Source organism: Grammomys surdaster, unplaced genomic scaffold, assembly GCF_004785775.1.
Source record: "Grammomys surdaster isolate TR1022 unplaced genomic scaffold, NIH_TR_1.0 147, whole genome shotgun sequence".
In the NCBI taxonomy this organism is placed as follows: Eukaryota; Metazoa; Chordata; class Mammalia; order Rodentia; family Muridae; genus Grammomys; species Grammomys surdaster.
Genome location: NW_021604605.1, coordinates 970,532 through 990,943, shown reverse-complemented (window position 1 = coordinate 990,943; position 20,412 = coordinate 970,532). Strand labels below are relative to the sequence as shown.

At 38.1% G+C, this 20,412-nt stretch overlaps 1 protein-coding gene and 1 pseudogene across 1 annotated transcript in view; both read right to left on the bottom strand.

Moving 5' to 3' along the window:
* Positions 1 to 20,412, bottom strand: part of Gpc3 (glypican 3) — a 340,192-nt gene that overhangs the window by 199,344 nt on the left and 120,436 nt on the right. The gene's annotated exons all lie outside the window — the stretch shown is intronic.
* On the bottom strand, positions 544 to 1,035 carry LOC114619131 (annotated as a pseudogene).

Sequence of the window (20,412 nt, the reverse complement as noted above, 5' to 3'; positions counted from 1 at the left end):
GTTATGGCAAAGAATGTTCAAGGAACAAGAGCTCTCCCAGTTCCTTGGCTAAAATGAATATCTACCTCTTACTTTTAAAATTGATCACCATTATGATAACACTGGGTATGGCAAGGATCAATAGACCTAATTACCCTGTCCCACATACTTGGAGGACAAATCTCTGGGGAGCATATTACTGGTGGGAAAACTTTATGCAGCATTAAATATTAATGACACACTCAGGTTTCTAAAAGAATAGGTAAAGCCAGAAAATTAAAAAAAAAACAACTTTGATTCTCTGGCTAGCATAACAAAACCAGCTTGCCTGTAAATGTCAGCAGCTCATCAATAATTCTTTTTTTCTTATTTAGTTTTTATTCATAATCATAAGCTTAACTTTGCAATCCAGCTAGACTTGAAGGGGAATGAGGAAAATATGGAACCCAAAGAACTTCTGTGAGAGCAGAGATTACAGGGTATTGTGAGCAGATGAGGTGGGCACGCTCTCCTGAGCTACAGAAGGAATGGTTCAATGGGTAAAATGCCTGGAAGTCAAAAAAATTAGAGTTGTCCACAGTCGGAAATGGTGATCTTCTTGCTGGTCTTGCCATTTCTGGACGCAAAACGCTCCATGGCTTCCAAAATGTTTATGCTTCCTTTCACCTTCCCAAAGACCACAAGCAAGCTTGCCGTCGAGCCATTCAGTCTTGGCGTTGCAGATAAAAAACTGGGAATCATTTGTGTTTGGTCCAGCATTTGCCATGGAAAAGATGCCAGGACCTGTATGCTTCAGAATGAAGTTCTCAACCTTAAATTTCTCTCCGTAGATGGACTTGCTACCAGTGCCAGTGACTGTGAAGTCACCACCCTGGCATATGAATCCTGGAATAACTCTGTGATAGGAGAAACCCTTATGGCTAAATCCTTTCTCTCCAGTGCTCAGAGCACGGAAGTTTTCTGCTGTCTCTGGAACTTTGCAAACAGGTAGAAGGAGACATGGCCCAAGGGCTCCTCATCAGCTGTAATGTCGAAGTACATGATGGGGTTGACCATGGCTGCAGCAAGCAGCAAAGAGCGATAGCACTGTCTACCTAATCAGTAATTCTGATGCAGAATTAAAGAAGTGTTATGCAGAATCCACCAATATTAAAGAATAACATGTGATGTTCTCAGTGAGTTTGGGTTATGAATAAAAGTTGAAGGATAGTCCCATCAGAAGACAGCTCTCTGATTAAAATTTTGACAGATGCAACAGTGTATGTCCTGCCAGTACTAATTGCAGTATAATGCCCACCTTAGCTGAGCACTTGGTGGCAGTGGTGATAGAGCAGCATCAAGAGACTGTTTCACAGTGCCAAAGCTTCTCAGAGCTTGATGGTCTGTGGTACATAAAAGTGGCTCTTGAGCTCCAGGAGTTGACTTGGTCATTAAAGTATCAGAAATGTAAAGGAACCTAATATGCCCCCACGGAAAGGAATAGAAAAAAGAAACATCTGCAGAATGGTATTGTGTGGGCTATTGGGCCAAATATCGAGGGACAAAAGATAGAGAACAGACAGCTGTATTTTAGGGGACATTTTCAGATGTAGAGGTCACTGGAGAAATATGTCAGTTGGCGTGGTTGAGTTACCTCACGCTAAGTGAAACTGGATCAAATTTTTTGGCTGGTTACCCAGGAAACTCCAGGATACCTCTCCTATAACGTGATCTCCAAATCTCATCTTCCTTCAGCAAAGGGAGTATTTGTTTATGCACTCTTCCCTTTTCTCTGAAGCGTGCATACTTTGCAGGAATCCTTGTCAAAAACAGTTCCCCACCCTGGAATTAAATCTGCTGATTTGATTTCTTAAAACTTAGCCTTGTCTGCTCACTAGGAGAGACAAACAGTTTCGATTAAGGACAGTACATAAGCGTTGCCTGAGATACTGTGTACTGTCAAACCCCAAGCAAGCCAGGGCAAAGGCAGATAGCAAAGTTGAGTGCTACTTTCATCAGAGTTTTTGAGTCTTAAGAGGTCAGCACTGGAAAAGGATCTGAGAGTTCATCAAGCCTGACTTGCCTGTTTAACAACATATTTCTGAGAATGAGCTATACAAGGTACTGAGAAGAAGGGAATTGTATTTCACAAGTCTCTTAGTTTGACAAAGTCTTCAAAGAAGACAAGTTTTTAATAGCACATCTTCTGATCCAGCGTTTTACAGTTCCATAAACCAGCCAAATAAACAAACTATTGTATGGTTACCACAACTCTTATGAGTAAAATAAAATATTGCTTATTTTGCAATGGTGACTTGATTGAATAAAAAACTACAACATAATATGCCAAGAACAATAGATAGGCAACTTCACATTTGGCAACAAAAAAAAAGTATAGACCATGCTGGATACTGTATAATTGAGCATTAGAAACAATGAGTAAAAACAAACAAACAAAACTAGGAAATGGTAAGATCCATTGTGACTATAACCACTAAGGAAATATAGGCACTGGAGCTTGATGGAAGGCAGAAGGAACTGAGTAAGACTATCTAAGATGTGATCACATAAGTAAAAATTTCAGGCAAGGGACTGAAGCATACCCTGAGATGCCATCTAAAAGATAAGGACTCAAGCCATTTCTCTTGCTAGGAGCAGAGTAAAACTAAAAACAATAGGGTCCAGTATTAGGAAAGCCTGAAAGTTCAGAAAGAAGATTTTATGTTCTGTAAGATATGTATTAGAAAGCCATTTTCTGTTCTCGAGAAGAAAATGATAGCTGTGGCCCAAAAGCTTACAATGGGCTGGTTCTGTGCTAAGTAGGCTCCTTATATGTGTTATCTCACTCCATTTTCCCAAGAAGCCTTTGAGGTAGGACTCTGTATGCCCAAATAGGAAAAAAGAAGGATCAGAGACATTTATCAGCTTCACTAGGGTGATGCACATACTCAAAAGGACATCAAGGTTATAATCCAGGAATGGGTTATTCCATTGCCTACAGACACTATGTTCTTAAATACTCTGCTGAATGTGCCAAAGGTAATCTTTCAAACTTGACTTTGGCAGTATTATAAAACAAAGATGGCCAGAAATCAAGGACCAACCAAGAACAATCTCAAAAATCAGACACCAGGAGAAGTCCTAAGGGAAGGACGTAGGACTAGAGAAACGGGAGATCTTAGAGCCAACAGTGACATGCTAGAGGTACAACAGACATGAATGAATACCCTGGAAAAGAATAAAAGGTTGTTTGGGTGTAGAAAAGATCGAGCAATTTACACAGAGATAATAGGAAGGAAGGAGGAAAGTTAAGTTTTGTTGTTGTTGTTGTTGTTTTAATGCTGCCATCATGAAGTTAGTGGACAATGCCCAATGGAAAGTTTAAGCTATGAGCCTGGAGATACAGTACACTTTCCTTTGGCTAGGCATCCTTATGAAAACCCAAGAACCTACTGTCTAGAAAATGAACACGTCTGAATGGACGATACTTCAGAGAGTCACTGGCTCGTTAACACCTACCCACAGAATCTCTGATACACTGTCAGCAATAAATAATGGAAGAGTGCACATCACAGAATTGTGTTCTTAGGAGGCATCACAAGAAGTTTGCTTGGCTTCCAGAGTCATACAGTTCCATTTTCTTTATTTCTAAGTTCACATTTCGTTTACTTCTTTCTTTCGAGACAGGGCCTTACTATACAACCCCAGGCTAGCCCTGAACTTGCAATCCTCCTGCCTCAGCCACTCAGTAGCTGTGAATGCAGGCATTCACAACCACACCTATTACATTTCCATTTCTTCTGATGGCTCTGTTTTCACTCTGCAGCAAACTGGATATTGGACAAGAATGTGGAATATTCCTGACTTTATCCATCCTCTGGAGACGAGTTGATTAGCTTTTATAGAGATTTCTATGAAGATCCAATGAAACAACGCAGTATTTTTTAAACTTTCTACTATGTATTTTTTTTTCAGTTATAGCTGCCTACAGAAGACAATGATCAAAACAATTCTTAAATTGAAGTAATAAGTAAATAAGAAATAAGTAAATCCTAAGTTTTAAATTTCAGGCTGTTCTGAGTGATGTGATAACAATTTTTCACCATCCAATTCTGTCCCACCAGGTGATGAATATGTTAGGTATTCACATGTTGTATATGTTACCTTCCAGTTACTCACTTACTAGCATCATCAGTTATCAGGACTAACTGTTGCTGGTGTTTCACTAACCCTTGTTTTACTTTAAAATGGCCTTAAAGGATGAGAGTGGTGATGCTGACAATTTGGGTATACTAAAGAGAAGCTACAAAATGCTTATTATATGTGAAAAGGTGAAAGTTCTCTAATAAGGAAGGAGGAAAAATGATCTGCTGAACTTGCTAAGAGCTATAGCAAGCCAAGATGTTTTTGAGACCAATCATATTCACATGCCTTTCATTATATTTCTAGATTTGTTGCAGTTCATTGGTACTGTGCCTAATTAACATCATATATATATATATATATATATATATATATATTTTTTTTTTTTTTTGACACTTTTCTTGAAGCTTCTATAAAATAACCAATGAAAACAACTTATGGAAGGGTATTTTGACTCAAGAATTGGGAAGAGAAACATTTCAAGGCAGGCATGGCAAGACTGGAAGGCCACATTGCAGCCATGGACAGAAACTGGAGAGAGAGATTCTGGGTCTCAGCTTACCTCCTCCTTCTATTCATTCACTTTGGGACCCTGGCTCATTGGATGGTGTCACCCACACATATTCCAACAAGTTCACAATGGAGCTTCCAAGTGGAAATCTCTGACTCTTGGCTTTTCTCAGAAGCTAATTCTCTGCTAATCAGGTCCCATGAATTTAGAACAACTACCAAGGCCAAGAACCTCATGCAAGGGGGGTTTAAATGAAACAGCATTCTCTTATCAGTTCCCAGCCTGGTCTCTCCCTGTAGGACTTAAAATAAGTGTCATACATACAAATAAGTGTCAGGCTCTTGTATTTGCAAAGGAACAAATGAAATCTCTTAAAAAACTGTCAGGATTTCTTCACGTTTCCAGGATCAAAGATCTTTGAGTTTTCCAAACCACGACTGGCTACTTTTAAAAATGGATTAAGGGAAAATAAAGCTCTCCTGATTGACTTGAAGAATGCGGGGTCAGAACTATCTGAGGCATCTGTTAGATGTCAGCATGATGCCTAGGCAGGGATATGCTTATTTTTCACCCAGAAGCTGAAAAGTGAAAAGTGTGCATGTGGAAGAGGGAGGAGGTGGAGCATATTTGAAACATTTCTGTAAATAAACAACTCAGTGGGTATGATGGATAATTCTGAAAATTTGCATCTGTAAATTTGCATTTCAGATTTCACCAAAATTATAATGCAAGGTCTGTGGCTTTTCATTGCTGCTTCCTCTCCTTCTGTGACCATCCCCAATCCCAGCCATGATTCACTAAATATTTTTCCCATTGGAAATTATAAAATGATATCCTAGCTCATTGTTTCATTTTCTATTGAGCTTCATTGGGTTTTCAGACATTTACACTGTCAGCTCTCCTTCCCTTACTGTAAAATCTTTTTTATTGACAATTCAATCATGTCAAGTTTGGAACAGGAGAGGCACTGATTTGATCAGCTATCATTGGATTTACAATATATAAATGACAGCACCATATCTGGCCCTCGTCTAAAGCAGCTGCCTTTTATCGATTTATATTCCACTAGCTAGGAAGAAAAATTGCAGCACAATGTAGTGGTATGGTCCAAGATCAATACCAATTTTTTTCTTAATGACACAAAGGCCATGATAAGGACAGCATAAGTCAAAGCCAGACAGATCAAATTTGTCCGATATCCCTTTCAATTACGGAAGAACATGCACAGGGATGTATAACATTAAAGCAAAGGAGAATATTATTCCAAGTGGTTTAAAATTACAACCTCTAACAAGACTGCATAACATCCTCCCTGAGATATGCAGTTGAAATGAGCTGAGAATGGAGGCCCACCAACTCCAACACCTCAGTCTAAAATCAGCTGCCTGTTACCAGCATTAGTCTAATTACAAGTGAGTGCATCAACTGGGTTGTAAGTAAAACAATGTGAATTTAAATTAGTACCCCAGCAACAAATGTCCTGGTTTCCTTAAGTACTGACACTATAAAAAGTTTAAAAGACTGAAATACATCTACTGTTCCAATAATAAAGTGTGAATTATTAAACATCTTGACAAATCTAATAGAAGAAGGGTACCTGCATTCTGGGCAAGTTGTAAAGTCATTGCTACTTCCCTGTGACAATGAAAATAGTCCCAATCTTCAGAGGAATCTGGGAAGCTTCCCGATTTCAGAAGAAAAAAAGGAAAATTATCGAGGCTGGGGTCAAAACAGGACTTTCCTGGTGTCTCTCTGTCCCCATTCCCACCTTCCCATATCTCTCTCTCTCTCTCTCTCTCTCTCTCTCTCTCTCTCTCTCTCTCTCTTTCTCTCTCTCTGTGTGTGTGTGTGTGTGTGTGTGTGTATGTGTGTCCTGCAACCATGACTTAGAGAGTCAGGATGTCTCTTTAAAAAACTTTCCTAGGCTGCTTCCATATCTATCTGATAGTTTCTACTCTTACACTGGTGTCATCCTCAACATAACACAAACATGTCAGGCACTTTAAATGACAGCAGTGTTATTTCACCTTAGAGTACAATCTCAATACAGATTAGGTCAATTAGAGATAAGCTGAGGTGTTCAAGAGAAGCATCGTGAAATCTTGGCAGAGCTTTTGTTGAGATAAGTTGTGAACGGAATTCAAATAGCTCATCAGTGGCATAATAGATAGCATAGAAGATAATAATAGACTCGGCATAATAGATAGCATACAAGTTCCTTCCAACCCTGAACATCTGTATTTCCAAGTAACCGATCAAATGTTCTATTTAAAAAGAAAAAATCAGAACAGAAAGATCTTTGGAGTCAAGCCAATTTGAGTTCTAGATTTCCCTCTGCCACACACTAACAGTGTGATTGATTTGGATCAAGATACTACCTTCTGTATGTGGAACTTGCAGGCAGAGTGATGCCTACTCCAATATTGGACGTCTACTTTCAAGATTTTTAAAACTGAGATTTTAATGAGTTTAAGCAAGTTTTCTCTTGGTTAACTTCAAACCATAATCCCTATCATTTCAACACCTTCTTAGCACCGTGTTACTCTAACGCTAGCCCTGAAGCACTTTCTGAAGACCTTTTTTGTCCTTGAGTTTATCGGTCAGCTTTATGTCACTGTCATGATGTTTCTCTCATCTTCACCTCTAAAAAGGATGACCAATTCCCAACATTATCACTCTGTGTGTATCTTTAGCAGAAACTATGCATGTAAATCTCGTTGGGGCAAGAACCATACCCACTGAAAAACTTTTGAATCTCATCAGTGATTTGAGCATCCAATGACAACTAAGAAGCCTAGTCAGGAAATGCTTAGAAATAAAAAAAAATAGATTATAATGAAACTCTTTATTTTGTATAAGTAGTATATGCTAATATAATTTTAAGAAATTAAAGAAGACAGAAAACAAGTATGGAAACATTACTTGTTCAAGTTATGTTGGTTATCAATGTCACCATGAAAACATATTTAACTGAAGAAAAAGTGTTATAACCCCAAGGACAACATGGAAGTTGTACCGAGAATGCTGAAGGTAGCCCCAGACATATATCTTACACACTCAGTCTTGCCTTTATTTTCTAGTAGCACTGCTAATGCATTCTTGTTTTGAAAACTAGTGCAACATTTTGCAATCACCACATCAGATGGTGCAGTAACAGAAACAATTCAACATCACATGAAGGGATCTGAAAGTATCCATTCAGACTTTGAGGGGCCTTAAAACTTAGGTTGAGAAATGTTTGTAACACTGGAGAAGTTTGTAAGACCAGAGAAGTGCATCAGGACTCCCCAGTTAGAATATCAGGATGCCAAAGAAGAAACGAGGGACATATACAATACATAGACAAAGCAATATACAGAGAGCAGAAGCAAAGCAAGTAACAGGAGTCAATGCAGGTGACCTTAGCTGAGATGCCGAACAGTGACGACATGGAACATCAAGAGGCCATCTCTTGTAGCCAAGCAGGATCCCTAGAGGAGGGATAAGGACATCAATCCACCCACAAAACATTCCGCCAGAAATTTGTCCCGTCTAAAAGAAATGCAGGGACAAAAAAGGAGCAGAGACTGAAGGAGTAACTAACAAATAACTGGACCAACTTGAGACCCATCTCATGGGCAAGCCCCAAGCACTGACACAATTAATGATATTATACTTACAGGAAGGAGCCTAGCATAACTGTCCTCTGAGAGTTTCTACCCAGCAGCTGACACAAACAGATGCAGATACCGACAGCCAAGCATTGGAGGGTAGTTGGGGACCTTTATGGAAGAGTTGGGGGAAGGATTGAAGGCCCTGAAGGGGATAGGAAACCCACAGGAAGACCAACAGTGTCAACTAACATGAACCCCTGGGAACTCTCAGAGACTGAGCTACCAACCAAAGAGCATACAGGAGCTGGATCTAGCCGTCCCCTATCATATGAAGCATAGGGCTACCTTATCCTGCTTCAGTGGGAGAGGATATGCCTAATCCTGTAGAGACTTGACACACCAGGGAGGCAACGGGGAGGAGGAAGTATTCTGTAATGGGTTTGCTGGAAGGGAAGGCAGTATTTGTGATGCAAATTAATTAATTAACTAATTAATTATTTTATAAGCAATTAGAGTTGTGTTTTTGGGTATAACAAATGCAAATCCATAGAAAAATATTCATTTGGGGACTTTGGTTGAACCTTCTACTTTCATATATACCTTTTGTCCCAGAAACAATATACTATCTCTCCTCAGTGATCAGCAAAGAAGGCAATGACGTATGTTTGACACAAGCTCTTTAAACTACAGGGAAGTCTGAAAACTGAAGTGAAAAAAGATACAGAAGCAAGGAGCTGGTGAGTGGGAGACAGCTCAGGAATGTGATTAGGTACTCTGCAACTAGTCTCATGTGCTGACTGTATCCAAAGGTGTGACTGAGAAAATGCATGCCGAGGACAGTCCAATGGGAAGCTTATAGTATGAGCTCAACACATTTCATTTTTATTACTATTTTCATTTTATGTGCATGGGTATTTTTGCTTGCATGTATGTCTCTGTACATATGTTCCTAGTCATGGTGGAGGCTAGAAGAGGATGTCAGATCCCATAGGACTACAGTTACAGATACTTGTAAGCTATTATGTAGGTGCTAGGAATGGATCCCAGGTCCTCTGAAAAAGCAGGCTGTACCCTTAACTGCTGAGCCATCTTTCTAGACTCTGTGATACAGAACTTAGACTGTATAACAAGAAGGGCTGTGCTTAAATATCAAAGAATGTTAACTTTCAAATTTATATAAAATGATCTCTATAGACATTTACCTATATGTCAACATTTTGAACATAATTTTTTCCTACACACATAATAATTGAAAAAATGGCAGTAAGTTAACGGTTAAGGGAAACTTCTAACCGGCTGGTTTTGGAAATATAAATGAAACATAATTGGATTACAAAACTCACTAGCTAGCAACATGCGTATTGCAATAACAAGCTTTTAAACTATATTGGAATGAACAAATAATATTGGTTAGTATTATAGCTAAATATTAACATTTCAAATTTCTATATAATTCTGGCACACGCTTAACTGGACTTTATGTAAAGAACAACAGTGTCACAATATTTACAGTCAATTTTAATTATCACTTGGAAAGATTAAGACCTGGAAACTTTAGTCCAAATTATACTGGAATGGATAACTGTCTTATCTGTCTCTTTAAACATTTATTCCCATTTGTCTCCAATTAAATAGAGGAGAAAGGTGTCTTGAGTATAATATTCAGAAGACCTGGTTTGATGATTTACTGCATAGCAACATCTCTTAACCTCAAGTCGTTCATGAACACAATAAAAATATCACTACGTACCTTCTTCAGAATGAAGCTGAAAAATTGTGACAAATAGCAAACAGATGACCAAGGAATGCTTGTTGGTCGTGTTGAATTATTTCAAGAAAACATATTACCATTGACACTAGAGTTTTGTGTTTATCAGGAAGGTACTCACTAAAGATTTAAAAAATGTTCTTTTTAAAGGAAGAACCTGTTTCAAATAAATAAAATTTATGTTTATTTTATGAGCAAGGATATTTACCTTGCATGCAGATATACGGAATATGCATGGGCCTGATACATGAGGAAGCCAGAAGAGGGCTCTGGATCCCCTGGAAACAAAGTGCCACATGGGTGCTGGGAACAGATACTGGGTCCTCTTAAAAAGCAGCAAATGCCTTTACCATCTCTCTAGCCTCCACATCAAATATTTTAGTAATGCTACAATTGTCACCCCCATTCACAATCCATTGTTTGAAACAGCTTGCTCAGGAAGGCCAACTAAGGTGGACCTCTTCAGGCTCTCTGAGACTCCTGGCAGGATGTAGGGATCATCTTTGAATTGACTCAGTGAGGCAGCAATTGCATGGTAAGACTCTATACATTTTTACCACAGGAAAGGACATGCATGTGCCTAATATTTATAGATTCTAATTATTAGAGATTATAAATAAAATGCCTATAAATAACCCAATATTTAGGATACGATTCCAAATGACTTGGCTGCATGAACAAGTAAAAGGAGAGATCTGAACTCTTACGAACAAACAGACTCAACACTTCCCGACACTCAGAGGGACCCTGTGATGGAGATGATAGCAGATATAGCTCTTTTTAAGGAAGCTGCTGCAATTCTCCAACAAACGAGAGCAAATAATCATAAAAGGAATAGAAATATAGGCTGTCTAAACAAAGAAACAGAAGCTATAAATAGGGACACAATGGACTCTCAGTCATGGATTGACAGTGTCATCATAAACTTGCCCAGTCTCACTAGATTGGTTCCAATCATGTCACTTTTGCCTAAGCGCAGAATAGATAATGATAACTCATGGACAACAATGTGCTGAGCAAACACAAAAAAGAAGTGGTACAAAATATCTCCTTGGGGAAAAAAAAGACTAGATGTTACAGAGAGCCATGCTTAATTATTGTTTTTTTAAGTAAAATTGACCATAAAAATGATTAGGTGGTACTGTCTAAATCTAGTGAGCTCTTCAAGGTCTAAATTCATTTTTTGGAGGGAAAAAAGAGCCAGATATATTTCCGTTGAAAGGAAATGGATCTTGTGGATTTTTGTTTATTTAGGATATATTTGGATTATGTATTTTCATGTGCTCAAAGTAGTCCTAAAATGAAGGGGTGCTTTCACGAAGTAGGTGGTGAACGATAGTGATTAGAGGTTAAAAGATTTATAAGGGTAAGAACATATATAAATGTCGCATTAAACAATCCTAGACACGCTCAATGACTAGCACCATCCCATGTTACCATACCACAGCCAGCTGTATGCTGTAAGGTCCATCATTTGAAAACTAAACTACCTCTTTCTTCTTCAAATACATGATTTTGGCAGGGATTTGAAAGCAAGAGTGTAGAAGTACATTAGTAACTAGGAAAGGGGCAAGAGGATCTGATTAAAATCAAAAGTATTACACACTGGCGACTCCTTCAACAAACACACATTGAGAACTTGCCCAGTGCCAGACACTGCACTAAATACAAAAGATGTATATATGACTACCACTCTGTCGTGAGGGGCTGACGATGGGGGAATTCCAGGGGCCTTGTGTGGCTGGACTTCAATGTATATCAAAAGGGATGGGGAGCTATCTAAACAGAAGCCAAAGGAGAATTATTGATCGAGTACTGAAGAATATTGTATTCCATGACAATGTGTTTTACATTTTATGTCTCATGTGTAAACACAGACAATCCATGCTTTGTGTAGAAAAAAATATAAATATAAAATAACAGAAGAAATACAAACATTGCTCTCACCAGAGCTGTATGTGTCTGTCCAACCAGGTCTTTGCACTTTGATAAGCAGCTAGGTATATTAAATGGATGTGTGTGTGTGTGTGTGTGTGTGTGTGTATGCGTGTGTATATATGATACATGCATAGATAGATGAAAAATAGAACAGATAAACATGTATCAGGCAGTCATAATATACCTATATACACATGCATTCTTACTCATGCAATTAAACTTTTATAGCAACTACATAGTATTCTTTCTCTTATTGCCATTTTATAATTTAATCAATCCTTATTAATGGCTGATTGCTAGTACAAAACTAGTAGATGTTAACATATATATACATATATGTACAAAAATATATTATGATATATAAGTATATATTATGATATATAATTATATATTATATAACTATATATATTATATATATTATATATTTACAAACATACACACACACACACAACTTGTAGGAGTTAATTCTTGACATGCAATTGTGTTTGCATTCCTATAACAGCTGTTTTCCAGAGACATGGTAAATGCAAAGTGTATAAGGGGAGGCAGATAAATAAATCATATGGTACATTAAAAAAAAAAAAAACCAACATAGATTTGGGACTTGTGAGATATATCAGCAGGTAAAAGGCCTCCATGGTGAAAAGAACAAATTGACTTCTGCAAGTTGTCCTCTGATCTCTCTCTACAAGTGCCATGACACATTCATAACCACATCCAGACAAACACAAAAAACAAGCAAAGCAGATTTATGGATAGTGTGTCCTAATAGAAATAGTCACTCAGAAGGTGCAAAGAGTCAGGAAACTATGTACTCAGCACAAGTTTATTGAATGCCTACTCAAAAATATGGAGGGTTGGGTTTGTTGCTTGGTGATGGAGAACTTGCCTTGGGTGTTCAATTCCTTGGGCTTCATCTCTAGTACTACACCAAACAGTAGCAGCAGCAGCAACAGTTCAGACTCTAGGTCCTAGAGTTACTAAACCAAAGTTTCTATAATATGATTCCCATGCAAACTATAACCCTTCGGTGATTACCTTTCAGGCATCTGACATTCAAGAAGTAATCAACTGGAAAATGTAGTTAGATTATCAGCCACATTTTCAAGCGCTAGTCTGTATCAAATCATCAAAAACATAAGTGAGACCACATAATCATGGCCTCTAAGGAAATGTCGAACCTGAATTATAGTTTAATATCACACTCTAGCCTTTAATATATAAGGTCAAGACAAGAATTATCTATTTCAGTAGGTCTGGTGTTCCTTTACAAAGCTGTAGTTGAAGATGTCTGCTATAACCTATTATCCCTCATGCAAAGAACATATAATAAATTTCAGGATAAAATTTGTCTGGGAGAAAAGCATACATATTTTCTTCAGCAACAATAAAAGCTATGTAGGCCAATGTAATTTCCTGTTTACTCTTGCTGCTAGGAAACAGACTTGGATAGACTTGTCTAGACACTAAATGGCAGCTGCCCTGTCTACTCCCTTTCGTTGGTCTCCTTGGTTCTTACATTTTAAAAGCCCTATATTTTACACTGTTGAATTAAGCATTCTTTTGAATTTATATGAAATGAAATAATCTTAATTAAATTTGGCAATAGAAGCAGTTTTGTTGCAATTACCTACCTGTCCGAAAAATTATCTTTGAGATTTGACAGGTATAGTTGATCATTTTGTTTAGAAAGCCATTAAATACTCTCTATGTGATTAATTCTTTTCCATATGCCATTCTGATTTGTTTTCATGGCAGATCAAGGTACAGATAAACATGCTATTAATACAGCAGCTTACAGTACCTGTACTTCTAGACTTCATCATTAATTCATGCCTTTAATGAAGTCTCATAAACTTCTAGTGGGTAATATCAACTGAATCCAAGGCTTCATGCATAGCAGACAACTGCTGCTCTTCCAGAAGCCATAGGCTTCATCCCATTTAGGATCTCCTATATCTCCTATATCTGATTTTATTTTGGTATCAGGTCCAAGCTTGCCTCAAATTTGCAATCCCTCTGCCTCAACCAACAGAGTCACAGATATTACAGGGGCAAAATACCAGACCTAGCTATGGACTATTCTTTTTGTATGCTGAAAACCATAAGGAGTGAAGTGAGTTCATCTGAACCTCCTGTGGGACTGCTCTTCTCTTCTCTCTGCCTCTGCTGTGAAGAGTACAATTGCTTGAAACTCTCCAATAGCTCTCTATTAGATTCAGGATAAACTCCAACTGCTATGGTATGATACACATTCTACTTATTTTTAAAAGATGGAATTTCTCTATTTCTGGCTGTCTTGGAACTTGCTCTGTAGACCAGGCTGATTACGAACTCAGAGGTCTCCCTGTCTCTGCCTCCCAAGTGCTGGGATTGAAGGTGTGCTCCACTACCACCATTGTACACTATTAACTAAAAGGCATCTTATCAATAAATATGATCCAAATTTTATTTCATGCACATATGAAATGAAATATGCACAAAAGTAATAACAGTATTAAAAATCACTCCTTTAAAATGTGTATTTCTTTCTTATCTCCCAAATAAATATGCTACTTCTATTTTGAAGAAAACAAAATGAGTCACCCTTTCAAAAAGTTCAAATACTTACATATTCTGGAATTTAGAGATAAAAGAGGCATGTCAGGGCTAGTGGAGCACTAAATATTATCAGATGGAGAAGGCACGTGACTGCTGCAAAGTCTCACAGCCAGTCAATGAGCACATGTAGAATGTCATCTGGCCCAAGTTTCTCCTCCTCCTGCTACCTCTGTGAGAAGAATAACAATGCCCTTCTAGCTAGCACCTCAGACAGCTCTGAGGTCCTGGCTTACATCCATGGCCACAAGATTATTTGTAACGTTAAAAAAAAATCATGAAATGTAATCTGGCAATAACAACTCTGCTAGATTGGATTCCTAAATCAGACAAGAGATAAGAAAGTGAAAGTGCTTTTAGCACAAAATCATTTTTAAAGAAATATCATTTTGGACTTTCCTGAGTGAGACATAACAGAACAACTTTAATTGTTTTCGTTAATTTCAGATTGCACACTTTAGTTACTTTAAAATACCATTTGTTTCTATATGAGGAAAATATGGCATAGAGACAGATGTCTTTTGGCTAGCCTCCTGGCCTCTTAGTCCAGAATCTTACTAAAGACTATGTCAGAAGATGGATTTTTGCACAGGGACTAGGAGCTGGCCCAAATCTCCAAATTCCACATCTCTCCTTCCAAAACAATGGTCTTTCCCTTCAATGATTTAAGGCTCTGATCTGGAACTACATAAATCTTAAGTCAAATGAGATGTTTTGTTTAGTTTGGTTTGATTTGTTAAGGGAATATGCTTGTATGATAACTTTTGGACACCTGGGAATCCCAACCTCAGGTCATGACACATGATGATAACAAACAATATACGCCTTACTTCTCCTAAGCAAAGAGTCAGTATGGAGCATAGACTTTTGCTTTTGGAGAGATGAAGTAGCTTCAGGCCCAAACTCTTGCAGGAAAGAGTGATAGCAAAGATGGTAACAGCTCCTCTGTCCTGTTAGTAAGTCTTAAGGATGACTCAGGCCATCAGTTCTTCAGACATGACCCTGGCCCTAGTCTGGGTTGGCAAACAATTCTCCATTTAACTTACATTTTAACGTTATCTTATAAACAAAAAGCACTAAATGCCTTAGTTCCAGGATAGTTTTTTTTCAAGAACATGTATATTTTATGCATCACTACGAACCTTGGTTGAGAGGCATAGGACCTTACTCAGAATAAAGGCCAAATGTGCTCATGGGCTTAGAAGATAGGGATCACTACTACTGAGTATACTGTCATGTCCCTGGAGTTGGAGGCTGATGTACTTACTGCTGATCATAAAAGATTTCACTTCTGACACAGGGAATGCCCCAAAATTGTTACCCCTGGTTGTAATGACAAGGTCTGACCCGTTTCGTATCATTTTGACCATTTTGATGGTTAGCAGGTTCAGAGAACAAGGACAAAATTGCTGATGTTTTTGATACTGCTACTTTCCTCATAAATGTTCCTTCATCTCCTCTCCAAGAGTTTTTTGTGCCGCTTTCCAGCATTCAAGAAACTGTCTCAAGCTAAGTTTCTGGCTTACAAACAAGGTAAAAAATCCCAGACCCTTCACATTTCTTGACAATCTGCACTTCCTGACTTTACTACAAAATAACATGGAAAGAATCTGAGAGGAAAGAACCTTTTGCATAAAGGTTGAAAGACTGCTATTGCAGTAAAAATCATTGTTACATAACAACTGCACGTGTTTGACAATTATTATTCAATGTGTTAGTGGCAACTAGGGCCTCCGGGTCACATACCCTCATCCTTGACTGACTTAGGGTGACAGTGATCACAGAACAGATTTAGACTTAACTCAACGTGTCATTGAGGGCAGGTTTAGACAGAACCTCAATTGTCTTCAAAGGCAGGTTTAAACAGAAACCAAACTACTTTGTAAAGAACTCCTTGGATAAATCCAAACTTCTATGTCACTTCTCAGGTCGGGACCTGGAAGACCTTTGATTTAACTATCAGAGTAAATAACGACAACTTTAAAAAAAAAATCTTTTCATTCAATTTTCAAGGTACTGCTGTTAGAGCAAAACAATATTCAGAATACTTAATTCACAGTTGAAGGTTCCTGGCATTTTTACATTTGCCTCAGCTCATTCTGAAGCACATGCTATGCCAATGTATTCTTTTAGTGCAATTATACAGAAGAGATACAGTGCACCATTGGAAGCCTTTATTCAGTGATGGCCATGATCCAAAAACTAACTGCAAAAGATGTTACTTCCACTCCAGAAAACAAACAGTGATTCTCAAATGCCTACAGAAAGCTGGGTGGCTTTTTAGAACTACTAGATTATGGCTTTTCTGTTTTTAAAAATTCAGTAATTACATCTTAGCTAGGGGAGGCAACATTATTCGCAACTATGTCATTTTAACAACCTCTCCCCTAAATTCTAAAAAGTAATTCTGCTTTTCACTTATACATATTGTTATTTCTGCAACTAATATGACTCCTAATTTATTTTCTGCTGAAGCGACAGCTTATTCTAAGAAATCTTCATTTCTAGTTTTAAAGCTGAAAAGAGGGGGAGTATCTTCACCTCCATGTCTTGCAAATAACTTAAGGTCCCCCACCGTCTTTGCTTCAAAGGCTCCCAAAAGGATTTTGTGGAAACAGATGTGATGTGAGCCTCATACTGAGTACTTGAATCTTCTTGCTCCCTGAACACATTAACTTGACATTTGGAAATATCGTGTTTGAAAGTTATTATCACATACACATTTCTTAAATATTTCTGATAAAGAAAAGATCTGCAGGGTGTCAATTAAAATAATAGTTTAATTAATTTTTACATACAGAGGATGCTTGCATCTCTCAACCTCATTATATACACTCTTGGTGGTTAGCCAAATTTATTTTTCCAACATGGATTCTGAAACGCACTCTATCTGTGAAGGCCACACCATTCTTCTTCCTCCTGGCCTAACTGAAATACAGGTCTCATTACAGGGAAGACAGTATTACGGACATACTCTTGTGCGAACATTCCCCCATATATACCATGATTTGCAAATGATGCAGTAGAAACCTTTATACTTGGTTCTCTTTAATGCCCTGAGTAGGAGGTAGTAGAAACAGCTTTAGCAAGTGGCAAACTTGCTGACCTGGTGCTAAGGAAACAGATGTCAGCCTGCAGCTGATCCAGTTCCCGCACACAGTGGTGAAGGAGCATCTTTGCTGGACAAAGTTGTAACAGAAAAAAAGAAAACGAAAAACACTAGTGTGTGATTGCTGTCAAGTCTCTTTAGAACCATCCCTTGTCCATATAAACACACACAAAGCCACGACCATCAGAATCAAGGCCATCTGCTTCTCCCATCTTGGACTGTGCTTGGAAAGCTGTCCTATACAAACAGACCAACCGAAAAGGAAATCACATGTTTAGAACCCAATAATCTGTTTTCCTTTACTAATGACCCCTGAAGCATTTTTGGTGCCCCCTTGTGGAAACAATTGTACTGTGTGCAAAAAGCCCCAGACCATTTCTCAGAAGTTCAAATAAGATTTATTTTCTTACAATTTTAATATCTATTTTTTGAGATTATAATGCAATTACATCATTTTCCCTTACCCATTTTCACTCCAAATCCACTCATATACCCTTCCTTGATCTCTTTCAAAATCATAGGCCCTTTGTTCATTCATTGTTCTTACATATATATGTGCATATGTTGGTACATATATACTCCTAAATACATAAATATATCCTGCTCAGTCTGTATGGTGTTACTTGTATGTATATTTTAGGGAATGATCATTGGATACTGGAATTTGGTGTGCTATTCCCTGGGGAAGACTATTTCTCCCAATCTCAACTTGATTCTGATTACTATTTCACAATACTTACATGCATCAAGTCAATCAACATGCTCTATACCTTAAGCATACATCGCTTCCCAAATATACCTTAACGAAGCTAAATTTGAAAGTCTACTTAAAAGACTCAAAGGGGTGTTGAAATGAAGGTGAAGGAGTCATCAACACTTAGGGGTAATTCTCAAGCACAGATCCATAGCTGCCCTTTGTTCTCTCAAAGTAAAGGCTGATACAATTTACGATCTCTCCCAACAGCCATGTGTTTCTACTGGCTAATGATGATTAGAAATGTGGCTCAGCACTCATAACTCTCTGCAGTAAAAGAGAAGAGAAACAATGAATTGGGTATTAAGAGACCTAAATTCTAATCCCAGCCCTGTCACAAACTTGCTAGATGATGTTCAGAGAGCCTCTTAGCTGCTTGAGTCCCCATTTCCTTATCATTGGTGATAATGGCTTTTGTAGACACTTCACGGAGCTGTTGAGAGTTTCAAATTACAAAAACCGAAGAAATAGCAGAAATTGTAGAATCCTATATCTAGCATACATACATTTGTAGGCTGTTTGCATGAGCTTTAGTAATCCTTCTGAACTAATGGTTCTAGGCAGTGTCATTTGTGGTGGCCATTAAGGTAAGGGAGAAAAGAGAGGTGGGGATGGGGTTACAAAAATGTCTTGACTCAGATGTCAGTCTCAACCAATATCCAACTGTTATTCACTGTGTGATCATAGAACCCTCCTTTTCTCCTCTCTAAAATTGGCATTGAAATTAGTCTCACTTGTCCTTGGGGTTGCTGTGAAGGTTAACAAAGATAATGCATACGGATCACTCAGTATGTGATCTGCTCACAGAAAACTTAGTAGATGCTAACTACCATCATCACTACAGACACTGCCACCACCTCCAACATTGACATCAGCAGCAGCCTTTTCTCTTTTCCTGTCCTTCAACAATGGAACATTTGGTGTAAGCCTCTCAGAACCAGGGTACTACAAGCACAGTGTAGGTCAAAGCAAAAAGCTAGGGCTCTGTTGGGATTGCAGTAAAAGTTGTTTCCAAAACAACTCTACATTTGTAGAGTACCAGACACGTCTTTCTTTCCATCTTTATGACACCCAAGACTATGAGCCCCTTTGGGCAGCACTGGCATATTAAGACCTCAAAGAATACTTGGCAATTTTCAGACACCCCTCTCTGTCTATAAGTGTCCCATATGACTCACAAATATTTTCTCAACGCAAATTATATAGCTGTTGATTATTGTTTTGCCCCATCTAATCCTACTATACTACCTGTACTTTTAAAAATTGTAAAAAATTATCTTATATTTTATTATTTTTGCTAGCTTGACATTCCATTTCCCTGAAAACTAATAATGCTTAAAAATGGATATTTTATTCAAACATCCCAAAATCAAACCTGTGTTAGACATCAGGCTACTCAGATTAGAAGCTGTTCCTATTCTCAGTGGGAACACAGGCAAGTGAGGGAGCATATCACTCATCCATACAGAGAGTGATCAGTTATGTTTATATCCTAAAAACATGATTAGTTACAGAATCTGACAACTACTCATTCTATCTATCTTAAGATTTTTATATCTATTTATTTTGGCAATGGCTTTGGAGACAGGAGCCTACAATGAAGGAAGTTTAAGCTGGTGATACATATTTGAGGTCTTAGTGCTAAGGACTCAGAATCTCTCCTAGGTAAATAGTGTACATAGTGAGAACGGAACAAAATCAAAGATAAGCCCCTGAGCAAAAGGCACACTGAAGAAAGAGATCAATGGAAGTGATTGACAAAATAGGGGCAACGAGACAAGCAGAGACCAGATCCAAATATGCATAAGAAATTTCTACGTGGAAATCAGTAAGACATAAAAGTAGTGGTTACTGCTATTGTTACTGTTCCTACATTTAGTACTTGGAAAGAGTTTTCTTCATTTACGTAGATGATGTGGTAGCCAGTCTCCAAAGATGGTCTCCAATGATGCATACCTCCTGGTATTCATGGCCCTGTGTGGTCCCTTCCACAATGATTTTACAATGAATCAGGCTTGGCCAGGAAGACCGATAAAAGAC